The sequence below is a fragment of the Xiphophorus hellerii genome, chromosome 18, assembly GCF_003331165.1.
Source record: "Xiphophorus hellerii strain 12219 chromosome 18, Xiphophorus_hellerii-4.1, whole genome shotgun sequence".
In the NCBI taxonomy this organism is placed as follows: domain Eukaryota; kingdom Metazoa; phylum Chordata; class Actinopteri; order Cyprinodontiformes; family Poeciliidae; genus Xiphophorus; species Xiphophorus hellerii.
In genome coordinates this window covers 22,218,661-22,240,598 of record NC_045689.1, presented here as the reverse complement: position 1 = coordinate 22,240,598, position 21,938 = coordinate 22,218,661, and the positions used below count along the sequence as shown (strand labels likewise).

The 21,938-nt window shown below is 37.1% G+C and overlaps 1 protein-coding gene across 4 annotated transcripts in view; it reads left to right on the top strand.

Annotated features, from left to right (window-relative positions):
• grik4 (glutamate receptor, ionotropic, kainate 4) overlaps positions 1 to 21,938 on the top strand; it is a 354,044-nt gene that overhangs the window by 64,772 nt on the left and 267,334 nt on the right. For all 4 annotated transcript variants that reach the window (XM_032545493.1, XM_032545492.1, XM_032545494.1 and 1 more), the window contains exon 2: positions 18,588 to 18,780. The gene's annotated coding sequence lies outside the window, so the exon portion shown is untranslated. The remainder of the gene's footprint in view (positions 1 to 18,587; positions 18,781 to 21,938) is intronic.

The window sequence follows — 21,938 nt, the reverse complement described above, 5'->3', positions numbered from 1 at the left end:
GGTTTATATTTCCTCTCTGTTTCCACGTGTGTTTTGACAAACATCTGTGTGGGTGGACGACTGAGGACATTTTGAAAAGGAAATTGTGCTTTAGACGTCGCAGGTTTTGACACTAAAATGGTTTACAGTTCATTTAATTGTATAATGACTGTTTTAAAAATCGTAGCACTCTAATAAAGGAACAATAGTATACAGATCGGATTATTGTGGGAGGAGAAAATTGACTGCTGCTGATATTTGAGAAACAGTGAAGCAGTAAAGAATGTTGGCTTAATTTGGTTTCCATTGCATTTTGTGCTTCAGTGTGAGATTACACTTAAATAAGAGGGATACCATCTTGAATCGCTTGGTTTGATTTCCTCCAAATACTCCTCTCAGATCCCCTTTTCTGTTTCTCATCTCACTTGATGTTTTTTTTTTCTTTTCTCACTCTCGCTCCCTCTCATCCACAAGTTGACCAATTACAACAATGTTAGCTCTGTCTGTCTCTCCCTGCTTTGATAATTAGAAGTCCGACCATGTTCTTCATTCACAAATTCCCCGCTCAACCATTGTTGCTTAGGGCCAACTTTCAGTTCAGATGAAGCCTGATTAAATTCAAGGCGCTGATTAGCCGCAATGGCTGTAACAGAGGAAAGGAAAGTGGAGCGGAGGAGACAAGGGACAGGGGTGATGCAGGGAGAACTGGCCTGAAGTGCGGATGCTATCCTCTTTAATCACTATAGTAAGGCTCTGAAAAAGCCAACACAGCTGTTTCAGTCAGCAATATAAGGATTTGATCTAAAAAAAATTTATTCGATTTGCTGTGGCTTACATAGGGGACAATAATTCCCGTTTGTTGATGTGATGTGTGATATCTTGAGGCAATGTGTCATGTCCGATGTGTTGGAGTACAATTTTTTTTAGCTGTGCTCAAGTTCTCAGAATGCTGATGCTTTATACTGATGTCTTCACAAAGAAAATATGCATGTGAAATGTTGGTTAAATTTTACAGCTGCAGTCGCCATAGCGCTGTTGGAAAAACACTACAAGAGAGAACAAATAACTTGTATCCTTTCTTAACTTTTAAATCAATATACATTTAAAATGTGTGCTATACTGTTTCTGAGAATACTAATTGCATAATATAAATCTGAGCACAATACAGCATCTATTCAGTCAAAAGGACAACTGAAAAACCTGCAATCTGTAAAATAATATTTAACAGTAGGTCCTCAGTACCATAAATTATGCATAAGTCAAATAAATCTCACAACACTGCCTATATCAAATAATGACAAGAAAAAAGCAAATATTCATTCAGAGTCAAATGCAAGTTGCATCAAAATAAACAATACTGAATTACTGAATCAGAACTTCCTGAGAGCATGGCTAGCTGATTAATGCTGGTTCTGATTGGCTGGTTGTGATTGAGTGGAGTAATTCTGCAGAACACAGGGAGGGGTTGATTATTTTTTTCAGAGATTATCTATGTCATGTTATTACATAGTGAAAGTTTTAATACATATGTAAAATCTTTGTTTAAGTTGCCTGTTGCAGCTTTAATCAGACGTTCGGTGTGAGAGTCACTGCGGGTGGAGCGAAGTCTGTGAAATATTACTACCAGCAGCGACGGTCCAACAGCGGGAGCAGAACCAGTGTCTTACACCGCCAGCTCGTTGACTTAAATTATTTTTCGGGTTATTTGTTTAGCTTTCTGACCGTGATGCTAATCCGGATGAGTGTTGGTAGTTGTGCGCTGCTTTACCTGCTATCTGGCCGCTCCGGATGTCTTTTTTTTTTTGCCTGCAGTGAGCCTCGATGTAGCCAAACTCCATCAAATGTTTGTTTTTGGAACGTCATATTAGATTCGTTGTGTTGATGCATTTTGACGTGCTTCACCCCTGAGGTATTTCTTCGGTGGAACACGCAAACTTTCCCATTCTCTGTCAGAGCGTAATAGTTACTCGCCACATCGTTTAGGATTTGTTGCTGCGCGCTTGCTGCCGTGTGAAGGAAAGAGGAGATGAGCTGCACAGACAGGCTGCGAAATGAGATGCAGGTGATTTTTTTTGGTGATCGGCAACAAGAGACAGTGATCGGCGATCACCGATCATACACTTTTTCACTGAAATCGGTCGATTATGATCGGTGGCCGATCGATCGGCACACCTCTAGTCTAATCATACAGTCAGGTCCAGATCCAATAACATACAGACCAAATCAATTATAATTCCAATACAATAGAGGCAAAATTAGTTGATCATTAAATACCAGTTAGCAGAATGTTTTCTAATGAAGCACAGTTGCCATATATGGGCAGCCAGTTTCCTGTAAGCATTGGGAGTGGATTTTTTTCTTTATTTCTAAGTCTGTGCCATGTAATAATGACAAACTGTCCTAATTATTTTCATTTCTTGATGGCAGTGCATTACAAAATCCCATAATTGAGTTGAGACTCAACGGTTATTGAACTTTTAGGACTGTTGTCGCACTTTGTGCAATTCTTTAGGCGAGAAGGTGAACATGAGGAGGGAAAAAGCTTGGTGGTAAAATCACTACGTGCCCTGAGGTGAAATCACTGGGAGGCCCAGTGTGTGGCTGGTCTAACGGCGGCCTTAAATCTGCCATGTCCTATGGCTAAATCCAGGGATGACTGTCTGGCAGAGGGTGATGATAGAGAAAGCCCTACTTTAATTTGGAAAGCTGTTGAACACTGTATTCTTCTCATGTCTAAGAACAAGAGCAGCACAAGGTCAGAGAGGCGTTTCCACTTGGAAACAAACTCCATCCATTCAATTGTTGTTTTTTTGCTAAAATATTAAATTTTTATGTTTAAGGAGAATGAATTCACAAGTTAGATTGTGGATACTTTTAGACAACAGGTGATAATTATTTATTCCAGAACTTTTTCACCAAATTTGTCTCTGTTATTAAGTTTTTCCTTGGTTTTCCAACATTTAAGATGATATTGACTACAGTCGATGCTGCAGCCTGTCTTTATTCTGTATTCAGAGCATTCAATATTCAATCTCTTTATCACTTGTTCATCAAATTTATCCTTGATGCCTGGTTCCACGTTATTGATTCTCTACGCTGTTGGCCTTTTTCATGCTCTGTGTCACTGTGGATATTAAACACAGCTTCGACATTGTCGGCTGAATGAGTCGGATGCTTTTAAGACGTAAGGAATATTTTACAACTCTGTTGATTTACTGTTAGCAATTTGTGCACAACCTTCTTTTCAGGGTTTGCTAAAGAAATGTTTCAAATGAAAATGCCCTCAAATGCATTTTGGGTGGATCTTTTTCACAAAAGAAGAATATAGATTTATACTTTAACACAAATTGTTTGTTTTGTTTTTTTTGCGTATTATACTTAAAAGCATTTTATGGTACTTTTGACCTACAGGTGTTCTCTGGGAATTCAGACTTTGTTTTCTAAGAAGTAAGACATTTACTGGCAGATGTTATGTAACTTAGTTGACCAAATTACTGAGAGGCTATAGGAGGGAGGATGGCTGTCATGAAACGATGGGTTTGACAAAAAGGGGACATGAGAAGATCAAATGGGAAGGCAATGAAGTTGAACTCAATTTATTTTGAAAGTTCCCATTAATTTGTTAATTAATTCATCCATCCCTACATCTATCCATTGTAGATATGCATTTATCTAGGCAGAGTCACAGCCTATAGCTCATTTATTCGGCATTGCAATAAGGATTAAAAGCTTTGAGACTGCCAAAGTGCCACATTTTGTGGGTCAGTTAGTAAATTTAATTGCTATAATTTTTTTAATCTAAGTACTTCATAAAAATGATGTTTCCAAAGTGCTACATATACCAAGAGTCCCTTGTCTCTTGTCTGTAGTGTTACTCTCAGGGTCTGTGCATATGTGAGCACTGCATGTCTGTCATTAGTCATTAGTCTGATCTGTCTGACTAATAAACTTAAAATAAACCTCAGATAAACTGAGTATGTCATCGTTTTTCTCTGTAAATATGTCATTTTTTCTTGTAATGAAATTCACTCCAGGTATTGGCAGCAATCTGTGCATACAGACAATAATAATAATTATAATAATAAAATTAAACAATTTAGTCCACAAAGGAAGTTACGGGTACAAAATTTGGGGACACAAGGAACACACAGGAATGTATTTATCGATTTCTACAAAAGCTTTTGTAGGTAATGCCAAGATCTACTGAGCTATGAGACGTTCCTGCAGTTTTTCTTTCTTTGTCTGAAAACAAGAGTTTTATTGATTGCTGTAATATATGCTGTAAAAATAACCACATCATGAAATGCGAATTTCTCTGAGTGTTTTTGGGGAGAGGTTCAGTCCATTCTTCCCCCACTTGGGCTGAACAATAAAGTCCAAATGGTTCAGCATGAATTCAGCTGACCAGGAGATTTTATCCCCATATTTCCTTGGCTTATCCAGATCTTATGCATGTAGCTGTAAATGTGTGGACCTTTTCTAATATCAATCTAAATATGATTCTGTACCTTTTTTAAAAAATGTGACTTTCAGTGTCCTCAGTTCTTTTTCCTTCTCTTTACAGAAATTCATATCAAATTTCTTCCTTATAAACTGGAAATTTCTTTTTCAAAAAAAATGCGTCTAATTATTTTTTGCAGGTGTGTTATTCTGTATGTTTGTACAAAAACAAGGTCACTATTTTTAATCTTCCCTGCTAAGCTACAAATGAATCAACTATAAACGAGCTCAGCCCCAAACTGTCAAAATTCATTAAGTAATTGGGAAGGTGACAAACAAGGCTAATGTTTTTCCCCTTTTCTCCATTTTTTCAGGTGTGAAAAAGGTAGACAGTTTGTACCTTATTGTAACTAAACATTTCAGCAGCAATTGTAGCTCAAACATTAGGATCACTGTTGTTCAGCAAAAGGTCTGACACTCAATCCATGATCTTGGATAAGCAAAAAACACTGGATGACTAAATGATTATAGGTTAATAAATCTAAAGTTAGCAGACCTCACATTTAGGGATAATGCATGTTTTGTTTTATTTTTTATTTTTGAAAGCTTACTGTTGAGTCCCTGCAGGAATCACTTTACAGTTTCAACCAGTCAGCATTTGCTTTTAAATAAAATATTTATATGAATGCGGAGAAACTTAGAAACAAAGAAAAGTAGCTCACTATACCCTAAAATTCTCTACACCGCTTGTAAATCATAGCTTGCTATGTTGGTTTATTCCTCTGCGTGTACTTGAGTGTGGAGAGCCAATTTTGCATCCTTCCCATTAAATCAAAGGATCTCATTATCTCATTCAGCAGTCAAAAACACAAATCACTCATTCTCCATTGCACATTAAGTACAGACCCTAATGAAACAAATCCAGTCATCAGTGGAACAAAACAACAGCTGGGTGATTGCACTTAAAACACATTTTCATTTACCACAATATAACGCCATCATGACTAGGCCATAAAATTTAAGCCTCCAGGTCCAAATCCCAATTAAGATGATTGTTTGTGGTGAAAAAAGTCGTTATTTTCCAAAACACTAAACTTAATGGAAATGTGATAAAATTAAATGAATATATGAAATATTGCTCCCTACAGCATCGGCAATATTGTCTCTCACAGCGATCATTGATCTTTCTGCAATATGAAAGAAATTACGAAACATTAATGTGGAAACTTTAATATGTACCTGTCTGGCAGACCTTGTACCTCACAACTATTTATTTATTGTCTACATGCATTATAAAATAACTTTCTGACAAATACAGGGACATAAGGCAACAAATAGGAAAAATATATTTTTGCTCAGTTTTTTGTGTGTTATTTTTCTAATTTAAGTGTGTTTTGTTATGAATGTTGCCTCCTCAATGTATCCCATTACTAATCAGATGTGGCTCATAATTAAGCTGCCATAGCAGGAAAGGGACAGCTTCGTAAAACTTTGTTTGTGATTCTAATGTGGAACCCAATGATCCTTTTAAGGTTGAGGAAGCAGCTTTAGATTATTATGAATCATAACGTTTCCCTTTTGTTGTGCTTGGAAGAAAAAACATCATGATTAATATTCTTCTCTGAAGAGCTCAATTATTCACAACGCCAGTCAAATTATTCACAACGCCAGTCAAATTAGTATATTTTTAGATTGGAAAGTTTTAATGTAGAGAAGCGGGATTTCGGGAAAATATTTAAACGGGCTTTATTATGTGAAATCAACTTTTTTGAGCTTTATATAAAAAAAAAACACATCTTGCTTTGATTCCTCCATGCATGTTTGAGAAATCATTTAATCTCCCGTGGTAACCGTTTGAGGTTTGGACAGGATATATCAAATGTCCAAAACTGCCAACCATTGAAAAATATAAACTTGTACCATCTTTTACATATCTACAAAAGTAATGTTTATTACTGTCATTTAACTCACCTGCTTTCGTGAGTCCTTCCTGTCTTTCATGCATGTGTCCTTCTTTCTTTCTTTCCTTCCTTCCCTCCTTCCTGCCTTAGTTCCTACCTTCCTGTCTTCATTCCTTCCCTCCTTTGTTTATTCCTTCCTTACTTTCTTCCCTTTTTTCTGTTTCTTGAAAGTGTCATATTTAAAGCCTTGCCAATGCAAAAATATCTATCAAATTAAGGGTAAACTTTAGTATTTTATCTTTAAAGAGGAGTATAACAAACTGAGAACTTTGGACTATTGCGTCTGGAAAGGTCTGAAGTAATTTCATTAACATTTGCAGGAGCTCTATGAGCAACTATTTGTTTGAAATCCTGATCATTTCTCACTGATATTCTAAAGTTGATTTGCACTGATCGCTGTTAGTCGCTGACTACTCAAACAACCCCACTTTCACAATTTGTTTTCCATTTCGATATGCGCAGGCAATTTTAATGTATATGCTTTTAGAGCATATCTGCACAACGTCCTTGTCCTTGAGCTGCCACTTGCTAGAGTACATGTGCGCACTCCACACACCCCCACACACCGGCACAGGGACATGCATAGGCATACATGTATCTTTGCACATTCATTCATAATTATGTTGATTTGATTTGCAGTAGGACAGCCCAGCAAGCATACAAGGCTTTTGACACCAAATCTTTTTACACATGCATAAACTGCAGTTAAAATTCCCTGCAGTCACTGATCAGTCTCATATGCATCTTCAAAGAACCATCCTTTCTCCTTGTCAGCTCGTCCTCATGGTCAAGCATCTCATCAATGTTGTCAGTTGGTGTCAAATGGCAGCGAACAAGGTGAGAAGAAAGTGAAATAAATAGAATTAATTATGATTTCTCAACATGAATCAGTGAAAATAAATAGGTACATTTTGAAATATGTTGTACAATGATGAAAGAAGAGCATTATTTAGGTCATGGGACTCAAAAATCACAGACAAATTGCTGCTTTTCAACAAAATGAAAACCAGGAAGTGTCTGAGCAATCAAATGAGAATAAAATATAAAACCCCCATAGCACTCAATCAAATTTCACCTCACACTAATTAGTAACAGCACAGAGCTTTTTGGAAATGTAACATTCTAATAGTTTTTTATGATGTCCCCATGAATAGACAGTTTTGAAGACTTTGATAAATTGATAAAGTCAAACCAGATATATTTATCTCTCCTGAGTTTTTCATTTTGAAAACTTTCTCCTAGATTGATTAATAACAATAAGCTGTGCTTGCATAAATTACATCAGATACTGATGACTACAGTACTTGTAGTAATATTAAGGAAGCTTTACTTTGCATGTGTGCAATAAAAGTCCACACCAAAGCCGTACCTGTAGGGGTCTGAACAAGTACAAGTCTTTTATTTTCATTTGGTGACAACTAGATTGGTTTTGGTGGTGGTTATAACTCAACTGCTGATGTTGATGGGTATGAAAAGGGCATTTGAATCTTGATGTAATATTGGAAGATTTTCTCTCTCTCTTTTTTTAACCCAGTGAAATATCTGTGGCTTGCAGCCTTGCCAGCAGCAGGATTTCTTTGCAAAACGCATCCCTCTGGATGTAGTGCTGTGTACCATCTGCTTTCATAAAACCTGTCGTCGATTATGCATATATATGTGTGTGTGTCCTTAGGGAGGAATGCAACATTTCAGGTCATGCATTATAAATTACCATGAGCAACTGTTGGAAAAGCAGGCACTTGCTGTCCTCGGGTAAGGTTAAAGCCCAACAGGATTCAAAGGGATGTTGCTTTTGTAATGCAGGGCGTCCGCTAGACAGAAGCAAGGGCAACAGCGTAAAGGGAAGGCCTAACTTTACTAGTCTCAGTATAACACTTAGCCAGTCTGGATAAAATAAGCCTCTATTTAATGCTTCCTTTCTTGTCAAAACTACCTCAGGTGTACATCTCCGTTTTTCTGTAAGCCTCCAGCATTGCATCACTTGGAGCTCAGTGAGAAACCTCCATACCCAACTTTTAACACAATGCTTTCTGGATCCCTTTTTACAGTCCACATGGACTTTTATTTCTCCCTGATGCTCTTTTTCAAATTCTGTCTTTCTAAAATTTTATTTATTTTTTTTGCTTTGTTGAATCCCACCAAGTTCAAACTCTGCATTGTTTTCTTACATCTCACCAAGAGGGCCATGCTAAGCAAACAGGGCATTTGTTGGCCAGAAGAAAGAGAGAGGTAGAGAAACAGTGGGAAAAAGAATGTGCGCAGCTGCTCTTTGGTGTGTCTAGTGCAGAACCGATTTAAGGCCCCAGGCCACAGGAAGAAGACTGCTCTACACTCCAGGCACGTCCCTGAAACTAGCAGCAGAGGAAGCACTACTGCCATTCACCACCATCGACTGCAGACGCCTAAATGAGTCTGTTCTGTCCTGCAATGCCCGACGTGGCAGTCTGCCACTTACTTAGCCTCTCCAGCTCACAGTATGCCCCGCCCCCACTGCCTGCTTTTTTGCAGTTCATCTTTCCTTTTCCCCCCCCCCCCCACGTCTTTCAGTCCATCACTGTCGCATCTCAAACTTTGCAATTTTCATGTCTTTCCGAGGAACCCGCCATCCAGACTGGCAGACCTTAGTCTAGTCATGTGTTTCCTGTCACCATTTCTTTAGATTTACACTCCATCATGTCCGGCTACAGCTCTCCGATGGGTCAGTGTCCATTTATTGAGGTCAATTTGTTGCAAGGTTTTTGATCACAGATTGTTATAAGGTTTGCAAGTACATAATCTGTCACCTAAAAGTACACACTTCGTACAGAAGTAACAACTAGCAACGATAAGAACAAAATATGCATGGCGGTGTGGGTTATTGGAGAAAAAATTATTTGGTGGGGGGTTTGGTTAAGTCTATGTATTTTTCATGTTTCTGATATCCCTTTGTGACCTCTGAAAATGGGAGAAGAGCGTAGCTGATGTCGGATTTAAAATAGTGTGACAGGTTGTGAGCTCTGAAGGGTTCAGTGGGCCTTGCAGCTAGCTTGACAGCTTTGCTCCGTCTCCTGTGGTGTGCATTCGATTCAGCTCTTAACTTTGGGCCATTGCACAAGCCAAAAGAACATATGTACTTTTGAGATTATATACAGAGGTCACGATTAAAGAGAGATTTTAGATTTCCTGAAGTGGGGTTCTGTTGAGAAGTCATAAGTTCTCGGCATCATGTCAAGGTCCTTTTTGTCAAGACCAAGAAGGACTTCAACCGTGTTCAGATTCAGTTAAATCGAAACCCCTTTTTAGACAATTATGAAAAAAAACCTTCACCTAGCTCATCAGATGCCCATCGATGCAAATTCAACACATACCAAGAATTGTATTGGAAACATTTTCTCCCCATCTTGCTGTCATGGTCTGAATAAAATCTGATAAAAAAAAAAAGCTCAATCTGAAATACTCCTACTGATCATCTAGAATGGATTTTAATCAAATTTGTCATTTATTTTCAAAGCCCCAGTTTAGCAACAGCAGCATCATTAAAGTAATCTACATGTCTGAGACGGTAAATTTGTTGAATTACCAATTTGCCCTATTATACATAATGCTGCTAATTTGCATCATACTTCAAATGTATTTCTATTTTTGTATATTCAAATGATCAATCTCTTCTTCCTTCAGCATCTGTTTAAAAGAAACATCACAATTAGTTTCTACGCTTTTACGTACGTGACATTAATTGTGAAGTGTGGCTATTTAAACTGAATTAAAACTGAATTTGTGGACAGAGTTAAAGAGATAATATACGAGTGAACGAGGCAGCCTACAAAAATTCCAACAAAATTTTGTGGTTGAGAAAAAAAATACTCAAAATTTTTAATCCTAGTTATTTAGTTATTCTACCAAAATTGGAAGAAATGTAAATGAACATTGGATGGAGAAAACTGATGCAAAATTCTGAATCTCATTATTGTGGGATTTAGTGAAGATAATTGATTTTGGCAATCGTCACAGATATAAAACAGGTAAAGTTTATTTCTTATACAGTTTATAAACTCAGTTTCTATTGCTAGTATGGTATTAGGTCCTTATAACCTCTGATCAAAATCTCAATGAAAAACAGCAATTTGTGTAGGAAATGAAACCTCTTTTGAATTTTCAACTAATTAAGCTTTCATGTTATTTTATAAGACATGCCTATTTTCTTTTAAAAAATAAAGTAAACACTACAGCTCTGAAAGAAATGGATTTTGTCCGCACAAACTACACAAAATTGTTTTCCAAGTTTTGCGTGCTAAAATGCATTTTAAATTCTATTTTTATCTTTGTGTTCAGTTTTATATTTGATTCTTAACAGAAAATATTTCACAAAAATTGGAATATATATATACTTTATATATATATATTCTTTAATAATCTATAAAAGAAACATGTTTGTCCTTAACACACCAATCTAAAAATGTAAGAATGTACCACATTTTTGAAGGAATCCCTCAATTATTAAAAACTTGTACAAGATCATTTTAATGAATCGTAAAAAAGTAGGATTGCTGTTGCTTTTTGGATGCACAGTAATGAAAAACTTACACCGGTTTACTAATTTCCCACTTCACCTGCAGCGATTCTTAGCTGCTGTTTTGCAGTTGTATTTATTTCACGATCAGCTACAGGAAGTAGTGGTTTTGCTAAAGCAAGAACAGAAAAATCCATATAGCTCCACCACCCTGTGCGTGTTACATTGATTTTCTTGATGAGTTATCAATTTGCATGTGTTGTATTCCTGCAGCAACTAAATTTGCACAACATTTTGAGGCTTAAATCAGAGTAAACCTGTTGAGGAAAACATTTTTATCAAGCTGTTTTTAAAAAGGACCGGTTTTTTACAGCTTAGAGGCAGAGAGCAAAATGTATCTAGTTTAGGCACTTGTGATTTTTATTTATGAGGCATAAACAACATTTTATGACGTTCTTCAATGTGCATGCATGTTTTCACATTTAAATACAACCGCAAACATCCGTACATATAAAACAGACATTTATGTTAAAGAAAATGCATATGCTGCAAAAGATTTCAGTCAATTTGGTGTTGACAGCTTTGATAAATGTCCGATAGAAAATCAGTTATTTCGTAATTTAACAATTACGGTAACAAAAATAAATAAATTAGTTTCAGTTATCTGTGAAATATGAAGTTCTGTCTATCATGCCACTTTTTTCTCAGTACTGTTCTAATCAATCACGCAGTCTTAAATGAACGCTTATGCTACTGACGCATCCCTTATTTCTTCATATCAATTAAATTTTTTTAACTGAAGCCGGTCTGGTGGTTTTTACAGTGTAATTTAAAGATTATCACCCATCTTACTGCGACTTATTCAATCAACATGACATTTTCTTGCAGTGGAGTGTTTGTCATGCCAGAAACAGCTCACACACTGCCAAACACCAGAGATCACTCGGCGTTCTTTTTTTTTTTTTAAGCAGAGAAAATTAAAATAATTTACCTTTGCAGAGAAAATTTTTTTTACAAGATTTCCAACAACAAAATGATGGACTGTGTAACACTTAAAGCTATCATTTGTGGCCAAAATACGTGTTCAAACAAATAGGTGTCTTTTATTGGCAGCAATAGGGAGTGTTTTTATACTAATAGCAGTTAACAAGGGTGTATTCAATTTACTAATTGGCTCTGCTTGTAGCACTTCATTAATGTGATTGCTTGGTGTGCTTGTGTCGCCTATACACCGACTCCACGGACTCATCCACTGCTGAGCATTTCGTTGTTGTTTTTTATTTCTTTTCGTGTCCAAAAGGTTGTATAATGAATAACTAGTGCCTCGGAAAAACTCACATTACAATTGCAAACATTGATGTATTTTATGAGGTTTTATGGGAAAAACCAACAAAGTATCTCACAAATTGTGAGTTTCCAAATGTATTTTTGCAATGGAAGATCTGTAAAGTGTGGCATGCATTTGGAATCAGCTCAACACATCCAGTACTCAAAAGAGCCACCTTTCTCACCAGTTACAGCTGCAAGTGTTTCAGTGTCTCTCTGCCAGCTTGGTACATCTACTGTGTTGTTTTTCAGCTGTCATTTGTGTCTTTTTAACTCTGTGCTTCCAACACCTTGTTTAATCTATATTTAATGTGAGATTTTCTCAGATCTCACTTGTCAAAAAGCCAACTTGCTGAATAAATGTAACCGATATTAGTAGTAAAAGATCATCCTTTTCGAGTGACGTCATGACATCAAAACATTTACTGTTTTCACATGTTCGTTGTTGTGTAAATAACATCAGGAGAATCAATATTACTGACTTACTATGACTACATTGTTTGCGAAAAGTGTCATTTCACCCACCCAAATAACTAATTTCAGATGCTTCAATCTAGTTCTACTAAAATAAACTTGCAATGCTTCTTAATCATATAAACTGCAAGGCAGTTTCATTCACTAAAATCTGTGGGGAAAATTTAGGGATGGCACCAAGGACCTCAAAGGTCCTGAACTTATTTCAACAAAACACCTTTGGGATTAATTAATTCTCGCAGCATCAATATGCTGCTATAAGAAAGGTTCCCATAAACACTCCTAAACCTGTGGAAGCGTTTCCCAGAGAAGCTGAAGCTTTTTTAGCCACCCAGTTTATTGAATTAGCCATTTGTCTTTCTTCATGAGTGAACACATAAGCATTTGATTCTTCTGAGCATTTATTTTGGGGGTTTTCATTCTCAAATTACATGTTGCTGACTTTAGACTGTTCGGACATTATGCAAAGAGCTGTAGTCCAATTGTGTTGTGTGTTGCTTTCTTAATGGTTACTTTAATTCTCCTCCTCATGTTTTAATAGTTGCTCTCCAGTCTGGGTGGGCTAATATTCCTTTGCAACACTGTGCATTAAGATTTGATATATTAGCTCTCTGAATGCTCAGTTTTTAACTTAGTTGAGTAGCTGTTTTTGTTTTCAGACCCAAATAGAGTTGCACTTTCTACAAAACGGTTATAATGCCACAGTGGTTGAATGAATTTGGCCAGATATAGGAAGATTGTTGTTAGGAAACTTCTTCTTATTCTGGATAAAGTCAGAACACCTATACTAAAAATGGTAATACAAATGGATCTCAAGTAATGTGATTTCAATCACATGTAATCAGGGGGAAGTAATCACTTGAAATGTAAATATATTCACTGGCCACTTTATAAGGTACAAAGTTCAAACTCCGCATCAGATCTGGGAAGAAAGGACGTTTAATTAAATTTCGCTCCGCATGGTTGTTGGCGCTGAACAGGCATATTTCAGGAGCTACTAATATACTGGTCTGAAAAATATAACTCATCCAGTCAATTGTTATGTGATTGAAATTGGCTTTTTAAGGTCAGAGGACACCAGGTTATCCGTTCAAGGTGGTAGAACGATAACAGTAGCTCAAATAAGTATTTGTTTTGATGAAGGTGTGTTGAATACTAACTCTTTAAACCATGACACAAATGGACTACAGCAGAAGACCACAGCAGGTTCCACTCCTTTCAGCTAATGGCAGGAAACGGAATATACAATTTACACAGACTCAACAAGAAAAATGTTCCTAGGTCAGATAAGTCTCAATGTTTACTGTCTGAGCATTATGTTAACTTCACATCCTACGTGAGTGACGTTGCTGACTATGTGCCTGCCTGATGATGGAAAGGGAGACTCGCATCATCAGAAGTGCAGCAACTGTGTGACGAAAACCAATCAAAATCTCTGACGGACTGCTTCCAACACCTTGTTTAATCTATATTTAATCAATTTCTGCAAGATGTCGGCTGGAATCTAGCAGTAGATTCCCGCTCCTGATTCTGATGAGAATGTTCAAGACCTAAAAGGTCACAGAGTGAAAACATTGCGGTGACCTATGAGAAAGACAGCAGTGAGAAAAAAAGCTATCACATCATTTTCATTACATCATTTAACAACAGTTTTGACATTGCACTCTGTTCTAATAGCATACAACTGCAGTATTGACATGATGTTTTATACTTATTTTTTTGCAAGTAACTAAGCGAGCATTACTCTTATAGCTTTGGATCCATGAATTGTATAGCTTGATATTAGCGCAGTTCTTCATGCCTGTATGAAATGTGTTTTTTTTTTTTTTTTTTTTTAGAAAAACATGAATGCTTAGTCATGCAGGTTTCATTGTGCAATGATCAGTCTTGAATTAAGTCAGGAGTCTGAGCAATCATGTATTCATAAAAATACTTTTAAGTTGATATTTTGTTTATTTGCCATTTATTTATTATTTGTAGTTTTTGGTAAATTAAATCTCAAGATCTTTATAAGTCTTGATTACATGAAACACAATGGCTTCCTCTGATGCCTTGTGACAGCAAAGATATAGTTTATCTGATGTGTTGACACTGCATTTATGACTAGCCAAATACAGTGTTGCTGCTGATGTTAGTTACAAAGATTGATTTTAATGGACAGAAACGTAGTGCATAGCGGTTTCAGACCTTTGGGCAATGTTTATAGAAAATAAGTTCTATGTCTTTGCTTTTCACGCAGCAACCTGCAACCTAAGACCAAGAAAGGTAAAATAATTGAGAGAAAAGTCGTAAGGAAGACAGGGTCGGGGAGCAAAGCATGGTGAAGGAAACAGTCAGCAACAATATCTTTATGACTTCAAGTTTACGTTTGTCAGCACTTCTGAAGTTTCCTTGTTGTTTTTATACACACTGCCTAGAAGAGAGACATTGATTTCATCTAACGTTTTATTCTGGTATTACTATAAATGATCTTGAAAAACACATTCCATAAAAAATCTTTATTAGAGGCAAGTGGACTTTACAGCTGAAAAATGTTCTGTTCTCTGAACAGAACATTTTTCTCCCATCTACTTCAGCAGAAATTTTTAAGCTAAATCATGCCTAGATGTTTATGTTGTTATTCCAAAAGGATAGTACAGTCTCTTTTTCAAAAGAATATAAGGTTTGACTAGATTTTCCAGTAAAAAGGATCCAGTAAAGACCTTACCACGAGGCGTAGATGGTTGAGAAGCAATCAAATCCAAGGTACCGGCCTGTAGATGCTGAGGTTCTTTGGATGTTTAGTCTTTGATACTGGTACTACACTGGAGGTCTTCCACAGTTGTGGTACTTTCCCCAGATTCAGGCTCAGGTTGAACATGTATCCCATGATGCCACACAGTTGGTCTGCAGAGCACCTCAGGAAACTGCAGCTGATGCCATCTGGACCTAGTTCATGTTATTCATCCACCAGTTTCAGTCTCCTTTGGCCTGAAATGATGTTCAGGCTCTTCCAAACCACTGAACCTCCATCTTCTCTCTTTCTTAGATGTTTTTTCATCCCTAATTTTCCTTTGAAGTTACAATAACTCTCTTCTTCTCTTTGAGGAGAGGATTTATTTTTGGGGTTTGTGCACAGGTTGGAAGATGACCCAGACTGAGATCTAAGCACCCAGGGGGAGGGAGAGATGATCTGATGCTTCCTTGGTGCTGGCATGCAATGAGTCCAGTGTTTATTGTCTTTAATAGCCTGGCTCATCTTGTCATACATATGATATTAAAGTGATGTCTTGGTTTTGGAATATTGACATCTCATTTTTTCAGTGAGATGTTGCAGATCATATGCCCAGGACTGAAAAAATATATTCCTATTCTTGATGCTGCTCTTGTCAAATGATTTTTTTTCTGTTCCTCACATTTCTTCATTCTTCCATTTTCTTTGTCCTGAATTACATTACTGCTGTCAGTACAGAGCTTTTGATGGACAACTGAGTCTTTACTGAAGGCAATGTCATAGCACATGTACTCCACGTGTAGCAAGATCATCTGAGAATCTGTAGACGTTCTTCAAACTCAGTTTGCTGGTGCACTTTACACCTCAGACAGAAAACTAGACTGTCACATGACACAACAGAACCAGCTCGTTTTGTCAGGTTTCAGCTGCCCACCTGCATCTTAAGGATAAGAGACAATCTGTTGAGGACAGTAAGAGTAGTGCTCTGGTTTTGCAGTGTAGTACCTTTCACACATCGCCTCCTAAAATCAATGTATAAATTAACAGTAAGGAACAGAGGCATGGATATGTGGACTGATGTGCAAAATGTCTAGTGTTTTTGGTTTTCAGGAAGTTTCACGACTCCTATCCTCTTCTTGACACTGAATATAACATACAATAAGAAAGTGGTTTTAGAGTAATGTAACAACAAAATCATATTTAAATTTAGGATTATTAAAATTTGCCCTGTACTGTACTGGCGACCTGTCCATGGTGTAGCCAGCTTTTCACCCAATGATTGCTGGTGATGGGCAGCAGCCTTCCCGCAATCCTGCAATGACAAGCGGGTATGGATGGATGGATGGGTGGATGGGTGGATGATTAAATTAAATTGGATTCTACTGAACTATATTTCCACTTTATTCTGATGTGGTAGAAGTTCACATGTGATAATTCCCATGAAGACTCAACCATGAGATGAGCACAGGCCTCTAAATGAAACATTTTTTCCATCAGCAAATTTTTATTGACTATTTGTCCAAAAGGTCACAACAAAAGTGAGAATTTCAATAGCACTAGAGGCCTCGTTTGACCAGTGGTCATGGTTAAAAATAAAAAGAAGCCTAGTATAAAATGTTATCTCACGTGTGCTAAAAACATCTTCTCAATCCCCAAAACTTTGGGGGAAATATTTTGACCAACAAGGAAAAAGTGGAATATTTTTGAAGTGGTGCATCTTATTAAATCAAATGTTAAACTAAGACAGCATTTCAGGATATGAGTACATGCTCTTAGTTGATCTGTTCAGAGATTAAAAATTGAGGGAGTTGGTTTCCCCATGTGCATTTCATGAACATGGGGAAATATGGAGGGATTGGTGCATCTCTAATTATAAGCTACATGTATTTGGTTCTGCAGTACCAGCTGAGTGTTCTGTCCGGGATGGTTAGTGGTTGTAAGATTTTCTCAAAACAATGACCAGCAGAAAATGCTAGAACTTAAACTTTTGATTGCTTTGAACGGAAGAGGTCCTTAACATTTGAGGCAATGCATCTTCAAGTAATGACGAAAGGAAGCCTAGTGGCCTCCTGTTTGTGCCCTTTTTGAGATTTGATATGATCCAAATTAAACATCTAATAACCTCATTAATGAATAATTCAGTATTTTCTATTTAAATCTAAATTTTTGAGTGCCCCTCACTTTTCCGGACAGCTGTTCATTGAATCTACTTGATGCCTGGTGAGTGTATTTCTGGCGACTTTTGGAAATGCAGTAATGAATCTGAGGTCGTTTAGATGATCAGTGCTCATATTTTGGCAGGCCAGATACTCAAATGATTCATAGATTAAAGGCGAGATTCAATCACTCCCTCATTTTTCAAGCTGCCCGGGCAAAGCATGTGTGACTCAAGATTTGCACGTTAGAAGATCCCTTTATTAATTTAGTGAGAAGGTAAAGATAGGAGTTTTATGCATGTAGAGAATCTTAACATGTGTCGCAGCAGGTTCTACACGCCTTCTGATGATTTCACCCCAGTGCTAATTGACAAGGTTGATCTCCAGGGAGAACTTTAATTCTCTGCTGAGTTCAGGCGCCATTAAACTACAGTGACATGAGATTAATGCTCATCTTGTTAGTGACATTTGCTTTCTCATTTTCTGTAGAAACTGTCTTGCAATGCCATCCGCTGAGGGTTGTGGTGAAGGATGAGTTTCAGAGGCTCTTTCTGAGGAATGTGCAGTGACAATAAGAAAAATGTTAGATGTGCTGTTTAAACAGGAAGGGAATCTGGCTGAGTAAGGGACATGCCACAAAAACCAGGCCATCAGCAACACAGCACTGTGAACTTTAAAACTCTGGTTTACAAGGCAGATCATGAATTTGCTTTGTGGTTGATAAACGACCGTCCTCAGCGTTAGTGATCAGGCAGCGGAAGAAGATGCTGCACAAGAAATAGCAAGCCTCCGGCTATAAAGATTCATGTGGAATTATACGATTTATTTTAAAGTTTGTCATATAAGTTGCTCTAAGACATGTTTTTTTTATGAATGCTGGGATTTATTAATGCTTTTACAGTGCACGTCAAAGTCTTGGACATGCTTACTGATCCATTTTTAATGAATGACTATTTCCAAGCCTTGGACAGCAACTATGTGCTTTATGAAACATTCTCTGTTCTTTTCAGACTCTAATTTTGTATCTCTTACTTTCTTTCTTTTCACAGGGATCCTGCGAGCAGCACCTCACCTCAAAGAAACCAGACTGTGTGTACATATGCACACACCTCTGCAGGTGCTGGCTCGCACTATATGTGTACGTGAGATGACGAGAAGCTAAGTGACTACCACAACCACCTAGATCAGACAGCCCTCTGTGCTGCAAGATGGATTAAAGCCCCACATCTCAGGAGATCAAAGGTAGGAGCGGATGTTTTGTAATCAGCAGCCACTCACCTGTTCTTTTCAATGACGGCATGAAGAGAATGAAGCGGGGAGAGGAACTGATGAATAACAATGAGCTTAAGGACAAGGTCTTCCTGCCATCTGTGAACTTTAGGTTTTGACGTTGACGCCTGTCAGCTGTATGCATGCGAGAGGAAGTAATGAAAGTTTTAAGAGTATTAAAAGTGCTGCTAAAGCAACATTGGCAATAAGGTTTCCTCCTGCTGCTTCAGAATGCAATTTAAATCCGCTTTAATAAACCGAAATTATGTCAGAGTCTAACCAGAGAGTTACAGGTTTGCCAAAGACAGTCAATCATACAACCGTACTGCGTTCTGTTGATCTTGAAAGCCAGAAGTCAGATATACATTGCATTTTGCAAATTTCAAGACATGGATTTGTTTTTTGTTGGGGACATTGACCAAACTGAGATGAGTTTTAGCATTTAAACACTTAAATAACACTGTCCCTCACAGATTCTATAAAGTATTGAATGGATGATTAGTTTAGTGTAGAGATGTACAAAGGAATTGGCTGATGGCCAGACTGTTGATTATTCAGCTTGATTGGCTTTGGCTGGTGTAAGTGCACATAAAAAAGGATAATTTTTTCAATAAGTTAATGTATCAAAATAAGCTCTGCCAACTCTTAGTGATACAAACGCTCTTTTGGTGTGGAAGATGGTAGTAAGTGAAGAGGCCTTCATTTTATGTGTAAGTAAGTTGCGCAATTATTCAAGATAAATTTATTTTAAGTTAATATTAAGTTTTGGCACTGACATTTTAGAACCTACGTGCTTAAGTGAATGCACGTTTTGAAGAATCAGTGTGAGTAAAGATGGCAGAAAGAGACCAGCAGGAGCAGCAGCGGTGTCCCCTCTGTATGAAACGTCTCATGGTGGGCAGCACTGTTTTTTACCTGATGGCTTTTAGTGTTAGATCCTCCATTTTGACAAATGCTCTGTCTGTTATTTTAAGGGAATGCTCAAAGGAAGGAAAAAAATAAATGCACTGTTTCCAAATTCAATAAATAATCATTGAATTGTTGACCAAAATAGTCTTGATCACAATTTTCTATAACTACAAACCCCAGTTGCATCAACAAGATATAAACTGAAATCAAAGGAAATTAAGGAAAACGTAGGAGTCCGTGTTCAGAGTCATTGATGTTTGACCTTTGGATGAAAGACCTGTTTAGAAAAGGGAACAAAAAGTTGTTTAATTACCGGAAGAGGAAAGCGAGTCTGTTCAGGTTTTGTGAAAGCAACAGTTTGGTTGATAATCTTTCAGTAGGAGGAATAAAATGTAAAAATGTAAAAAAATAAATAAAAAAACTTGCTGGGTTGCATGATGTTGCATGGTAAAGGTTGAGAAAATTATGGCGAAGGCAACACACCATACAATACACACTAATGCTGTGGAATTGATAAACAATTAGAGTTTGTCTTTGTGTTCGTCTGAAAAAAATAATTAATGGAAAATAGGAAGATTATGTGCCTTGTTGTTAATTCTGTTGACAAAGGGTGAGTAATTTGGCTCTTTGTAAAAGTGCTTTTATTCAGATTTTGGCAGAGCTGTTCTCTGACTTTCTTGAGAATAGTCCTCATGTGACTCATGTTGCCTTAAGATTCATCATTTAATAACGTTCCTGGTCACATTGTGCTGTAATTGCAATAAGTGTTCTATCAAATGAAACATGGCTCTGCTCTGATCTAATGAGCTGGTACCGAATTTGAATTTCTATTATTTTCTGTTTTGCTGTCATTAATTCAGTTGGGTTGTTTAATAACAGAAATTAGTATTTTCTCTAAAACCAGTGGATATCGCAGTTTTATGTTTGCAACACTGCTCTGCTGATTTTAAGTAACAAAATGTCTCTTTAATTTCAGTCTTGGTGTTGGAATAGTTAAGTCGCTTTTACTGGCAGCTGTAAAATTTTTTCTTTTCTATCAGCTGTTGGAAGGAGGGTCAGAGGCTGAGTCAATGTTGCCGGTAGCATTGTAGCACAAAACATTACAATATCAAATGCTGTTTTTACAGTGACTGCTATGTTAAGTAGCAGCGTGACGATGCCTTTGCTCCTGGCATGAATAATTGATGACTGCTCACAGCAGGGGGGATAGGAAAACATTCAGTGTTGTTGTCATGTCATCTTAAAATATTGGGCTTTTTCAAGATAAATTACATTCAACTAAAATAGGAGGGTTAACAAAAACTAGATTAGAAACTAGGTTAAAACATTCTTGCTGGTGAATCTCTGGGTTAATGGGATAAATCATCAAAAGGGCAAATGAGCGTTATTTCTCCAACTACCTTGTTTTGCAGCCATAACCAATTTGGAGGCGATCCTGCCACTTTATGACTCTTAATTCTAGATTCATTTGGTGTTAGTTAATTTTTCCAATTTAGATTTCAGAAAATCTGTCTTTGCATTGCAGCAAAGGCAGAGCAGCTGTTGATGCTTCTTGGATCATCGGCTTTCTTACAGCATTTTGTTTGAAAGCACAGTGGCTTGTCAGCTATTGGTGGCCATTCTGAGCACTGCTCTTGCTGAGACACTTGCTTACTCTTTTCATTGCTCTATTATTCATGCGTTGGGAATACTGAGCAGTGAAGACATGTTTGTTTTGCAAGGGACTGTAAAGTGTTGCACATTTTTCTCTCGAGATCATACCCAATTACTTAAGATACATGTTGTGAAAAAGTTTTAAACAAGTTAAATCTTCCTTCTGAGAAGGCTGTGCAGTAAAGACGATTCTATAGCTAATATTTGAAGTTGTTTCATAATACACTAAAGTTATGCTCTTTTAGATTCCTATAAATCAGTCAAAATACAGGAAATAATCAGAATTCTCATGCTGAACTAAAATGCAATGTAGTCCCACACCAACTAGGCCTATCGGTTTCCCTGTTCTCAGATTAAAACAGGGTGTGCCAATGTCTAACAGACTTCACAGGCTTTAAAGCGATAGAAATGTTGTTTACTGTACAACTTCCTAAGTTTTGTTCTCTTCATTATGCCCTCTTTCTAATGCCGCTCTGGACAGTTGATGATATAACCAATAGCAAAAACCACAACTGTGTATAAATTGCAACCTAAAAACGTTCAAATATCTGGATTATGTAGTCTAATAG